We start from the raw sequence: 6,116 nt of genomic DNA on the forward strand, positions 1-6,116 counted from the left end.
CCCCCCCCCCGCTCTCTGTGGAAATTGATGAACTGATATCAAATTTATCCTAAAAACCACCAAGTTGAGGCAAGTCAGTTCTGAAGAACAGCAAAATTAGGTGACTTATATACCTAATATCCTGAGTCATTATGAAGCTACATTAAGACAATATGATATCTGCACAAGAACAGACTTACATATTAATGGACCAATATAAGGAATTCAGAAGTAGACCCATAGTAGATGGGTGGCTATGGCACTGAAGAGCAGGGGAAAAGGATCATTTAAAAATATAAATCATGTCTACGGCCATGCCACCCTGAACAAGCCCGATCCTGTCTGATCTCGGCTGCTAAGCAGGGTCAGGCCTCATTAGTACTTGGATGGGAGATCACCTAGAAAGACCAGGTGCTGTAGGCATAAAAAAAATAAAAAAATAAGGGATTGAAAGCTGACAAGTTCCTTGCAATCTGCAAGGTCAATCAAGGGTTGCCAAGCCTAAAAAACAAACAAAAAAACAAAGAAATAATTGTGTTGGGTCAATTGGATCTTCACATGAAAAAATATGAATCTTGCCTCTACTTTATACCACATACAAAAATCAACTACACATAAATTGTAATCTAAATAGCACATAGAAAATATAATGAGAATTTCTTCATGACCCTAAGATAGAAAAAGATTTCTTAAAACAAAAGGAAAGTACTAATCATAAAGGAAAAGACTGATAAAGTTGGACTATATTAAATTTAGAATGTTTATCTAAAGGTACTATTAAAAAATGAAAGGGCAAGTCATAGAGTGAGAGTAAAGTTTTGCAATACATATTCTCAACAAAGGATCAGAAGAGCTAAAAATAAAAAGGTTTACAATGACAAGTGTTGGTAAAGACTCAGAGCAACCCAAAATGTCATATATTGCTGGTGTAATATAAATTGGTACAATCATTTCAGAAAACTGTTTTATCAGTATTTATTAAAAGTGAACATACACTTACCTTGACTCATCAATTTCACTCCAAAATATATACTCAACAAAGAAGTGTTACACTTCTGCACCCCCCCCCCAAAAAGTGCAAAAATGTTTGTGGTAGCAATATTTTTGAAACAAACTAAATGCCTTCAACTATCAAAGGAACAATTAAATCGTAGTGTATTTATACAATGAAATACTCTGCAGCAAATGAAGATTAATGAATTATTGTTGCTTGCAACAAACATCAATAAATCTGACTCCCAATATATTGAACAGGAAAAAAAAAAAAGGAAACACAAAAGTTTACGTAGTACCATAATTTCATTTTTAATAAATATCTAAAAGAAGCCAAGCATATTTGTGGGTTTTGAAGTTAGCATAGGGGTTACCTTTGAGGATAAGAAAGAGGCAGAATGAGGGCTTCTGGTGTACTGGTGATCGTTTCTTGATGTGGATGATAGTTATATGTTGAAAATTGACCAAGTTAATTTCTCTGCATAAATATTATAGTTCAATAATTTTTATAAAAAAATAAAAGCATCCCTTTAATTATGTAAAACAAATATGTAATCAATTCAAAGAAAAATATTAAGTTTATAATAGTTTTAGTGATGTGCCTATATGGGAAAATCATTATGTGGTTTGCAAAAGACAGAAGTTTTGGAAATATTGAACTTGTAGCAACTTATGTTCTGCATTTCTCATCTTTTTTCTTTATCTTCTTGGTGTCTAATTTGGCTGGGGACAAAAAGGCAGTCTGTCCTGACTCTTTAGGTTTTTCCTACCATTCACTCTTCTGCTGCCCATATGGACACTTTGATAGCATCTTGTCTGATCTTTCTGGTTTTACAGACAAAGGTACTGAGCAACAGGGGAAGTTTCAAATAATGTAACATGTCTCCAGCCTCTAAGTCTAGCCTTCATTCCACTCAAATTCCAATAAAGCTTGGGGAATTTAATATACACGTCTATCCTACTTCTGTGAAATACCTTCAGCAGTCCATTTTGGATAACCTCCATCCTAAAATGTGCTAATAGATATGAGAGAGCTTAGGATAATTAAAGAAAGAAGGAAAAAGAAGAGAAGGAAGGAAGGAAGGAAGGAAGGAAGGAAGGAAGGAAGGAAGGAAGGAAGGAAGGAAGGAAGGAAGATAAGAGCTGAGGAACCAAATAAACTTGTTTGAATCCCAACTTTCTAAGACTCTTTCTAGCTGAAGACCTTTGACAAGATCATTAACATGTAATTGTTTCTCTGAGCCAGTGTTTCCTCATCTGTAAAATGAATTGATGTGACGATTAAATAGGATAACATATGTGAGGCCCTTGGTGCAGTGCCTAGAATATAGGCACCACAAACGTACGGGTTCCACACTGCCTCAGCACTCAGTTGCTTCAGTAGAGGGATTAAGACGGAAGAAGTGACCTCAAGGTATTCTGTGTCTCAGGCACGGCATGTTGTTATTTATCACACACCAGGCAGATGGCTTTATCATGTGAGAGGAAGGGCAAGGCTGACTCTCCTGAGCAACTCTTTCATAATCTCTCATGGGGCCTCAAAAAATGTTTGTTGAATTAAGTTCATAGAAAGAAATGGTCTCCAGAAAGTCCTCTGTTAAACAGGATAAATTGAGAAGCGTAGCTTATTTGCGCTCATTAGCACGTATTAGGTGGATCAGGTAAGGAAGGTTCTTTCTGTTGGAAAGAAGCAGTTACCCCGATGAGGGGGCCAGAGTGGTTGGGAAGAAAAGAGAGTTTTGCCAGATGGTTAAGAACAAAAATTCTGGAGCCGCTCTGTTTGGATTGAAATCCCTTAACATTTCTGAAAGTTTAGAAAAGTTATGCCCTTTCTCTGTGCCTCAGTTTCCACATGTATAAAATGGAGAGGATGGGTGAGTGGAGGGAATGATTGGGAGTAGGTTATGAGGACAATTTTAAGGAATTTTTACAACAGTTGTGTAAAAAGTTCCTTCTATTTTAGGCTCCTTACTTACAGTGCCCTTGCATAAATTTCTTAAAGCTTTGTTACTATTTTGCCAAAATCTGTCGCGCTGTTGATAGCTGTTGCCTCTGATATACTAGCTAGGGTTCAGAAAAGCAATCCAGTACAATGCAAAGAGCACTGCATTAGGAGTCAGGAGACAGAGGCTTTAAACTCGTCTACCTTACAGACACACCATGTAATGCTCACTGAGTCACTTTACCCCTGTGAGGTTCGCTTCTTATCCACTAGATGAGGGGTTGGATTTGATAATCCCTAAATTCCCTCACAATTCTAAAGTTTTACAATCCTTTTTCATTTGCTAATCGATTTCAGTGTCTGGGACAATGAATATGGTCGGGACACGTCATGACTAGATGGAGTTGCCAGCTGACCTCATGAGACAGACATCTTTCTCATTTCATTCTTCAGCCTATGATCTTGGGTGAATAACTAGTTTTTTGTTCTTGATAAAAAATAGAGGGGGAGGTTTTCGTGTGTGTGTGTATGTGTGTGTATGAGGCAATAAATAGATTCCAAATCTATTTGCAGCCTTGATGGAGAATGGGCAGAGACAAAAAGAGGATGCCTAATCACTTTAAATTTGAACCTTCTGGTTCCACTAAACCACCTATTAATGTATTAAGTGCATTAGCATTTATGATCTTAGATGATTGTTTATAATACTTGAGATATCATGAAATGGGCATATTTTTACTTTCAAAATAGGAGAGAAAGAGGACTGCAGGACACTATAGATTAAATGGAACATTCTAGAATAGATTATTAAATAAATGGTGTTAAATTCTTAGACTGGAAGGTGACAGTCTCTGGGATATAGGAAGGGTTTACTGAAAACATGCCATAGGAGCTGGACTGGTCACCAGGGAATTAAGCCATCTCAGTGGGTTGCGGTCAACCTGTAGTCAGGTCCCAAGAGACATGAACATGTTCCATACTTTTCACCAATGACTCAGAAGTAGATAAGAGTTCAAACTTCCCAAATCTGTGGATTACTCTGATCTTGGAAATATCTGTTAATGTGATGAATAGCAGAAATAATCTTGGAAAGAATTTTGAGATTTGTAAGAGCTCAAAGGGTAAAATCTAGCAACATCAAGTTAGAAATGAAACAATGCCAAAATTCAAGTCTTGCATTTAGAGGTCAAAGGCAATCGGTTCTGCCAGGATGCGAGCGGAGTGATCTGCCCTGGAAGTGAGTCGTTTATATGGAAGAGACCAGGAGTTTCGGGGGAGCACGGACAGAACCAAGATGGCGACGCAACCTTAGGCCGTTTCCAATGAACCCGAGATTCTATTTCAAGGGAGTGAATCCTGGAAAACTGGGCAGACATGTGGGAGGTAGCAGGGTGATGGGGCACACAGAGGTCCTCAGGGCCAAAGTCACTTGCAGCCAAATAGCCGAAGTGTCCCTGTGAGTCCCAGTGTAGTTTTATCTTGGTGTCTTCTGGCTCTGAGTGCAAGACACTTCCTCTTCTCTCCACTGCATAGTCTATCTTATATTATACATGATCATGTCTGGGGCATCAGCCCGTTAGGATGACAAAAAAACTCCACCAGAATTTCCCTGATTCATTGACCAGTTCCTTTTAAAAGCATTCCAGCAGCAGCTCAGAAGAGCTTTTGGAGGCAAGGTGCTTTATCTCTCAGAGAATAATCTTGAGGATCTTCTCAGGCCCACGGGCTGAAGCTGGACTCTGGCAGGAAGTCATAGTCTGAAATCTGAGATAACGTCAAGAAAGAAGGCAGAATCACAGTTTATCAAATAGGGGAGAGAGGCTAGTGGTTTGGCCTGGGTTCTGCAGGCCAAATCCTGAGATAGGGCCAAATCCCAGTTCAGAGACTTACTAGCTGTGTGACTTTGGGCAAGCCACTGAGCTTTTCCATACTTCTGTTTTTTGACTGTAAAGTGGAGAGGATGATGATAAGAATAGTATATACTTTGCATGGGTGTTATGAGTATTAAATGAGCTAAATGTTTAAGTGCTTAGAAATAGCCGTATGACCTTAGGCTAATCACTTGATGTTTCTGAGTTTTGGTGTTCTCACCTGTTAAGTGGGGATGATAATACTACCCACTTGCAGAGCTGCTGTGAAGCTAAAGTGTGACAATATACAAAGTTCTCATTATCTTGTCTGACACCTTGTATGAGCTACAACCTTAATAGATATTAACCAGAGGGAACTATGTAATTTCTCGTCCTTTGACACATAACCTCTTCCAAAAGGAGGACCCTGGTTCGATGCCCAGAAACAAAAATGTCATTACATACTACACAGAACAGTCACTGCCCTTCTAGTATCCCTTAACTGAGTGAATTCATGATGGAAAAAAAAACAAAACAAAAAAAACAAATTTGACAATTCTTTTAAATAGATGTCGATTTTGATAATCTGAACATATGCTTTCACCTGAAACAAAGTAGCACATACATTTACAAAACACATGTATCAAAAGCAAACCTGAATGCCGACCCAGTAAGGCCACAAATGCAGCAGTGTGTGGACACGCTGCCATGCGTGCACAGACGCGGCGGGGGTGTGCTCTGCCCCTGCGCCTCCGGGGAAGTCGGGCTGCGCCGGGTGCTGCAGTGCGTGTCTCCTCCCGCTCAGTTGCCCAGGCTCTTGCCGGCTTTTCCCTCGCCCCTTCCTGTCCTCACAAAATGTACCACCCCGTACTTTTGCCAGAGTGCCAGAGAGTGATGCATTGGGCTTTGGAATGGCAATGACCTGCCCCTTGCTCTCTATGTGAACTTGATCAACTCATGTCATGTCAATTTCTTAGCCTATATGAAGAGATAATAGTAACTTCCTTTCAAAAACAATATAACATCTATCGAATACTCAACACAATCCCCATCAACAGATGCTAACTCCATTATTTGTAGCCCTCTCTCCTCTTTATGTGCCCTTCTCCTGTAGTGCCCAAATCCAAGGCATTTTAGATAAAAAGATAGTTAATGAATGTTCGAGTAATTAATGGATCGTCTGTCAGTCCTATGTCTTTTCATATTAGGTGGGTGAATGGTTATTTTAAGTGACTGAGCTGAAATACTAGGATATGATTAGAACAAAACATTCTCAGATTTAAATAGGCTTTAATCCAAGGAATATTTAATGTAGAAATTTCAGGTACCCATACAGGCCAATGAATCATATA

General features: G+C 39.1%; 1 pseudogene; it reads left to right on the forward strand.

Annotated features, from left to right (window-relative positions):
* Positions 1-283: 283 nt before the first annotated feature.
* On the forward strand, positions 284-402 carry LOC118613986 (annotated as a pseudogene).
* Positions 403-6,116: the final 5,714 nt, after the last annotated feature.

This window comes from Rousettus aegyptiacus, unplaced genomic scaffold, assembly GCF_014176215.1.
Source record: "Rousettus aegyptiacus isolate mRouAeg1 unplaced genomic scaffold, mRouAeg1.p scaffold_m13_p_2, whole genome shotgun sequence".
In the NCBI taxonomy this organism is placed as follows: domain Eukaryota; kingdom Metazoa; phylum Chordata; class Mammalia; order Chiroptera; family Pteropodidae; genus Rousettus; species Rousettus aegyptiacus.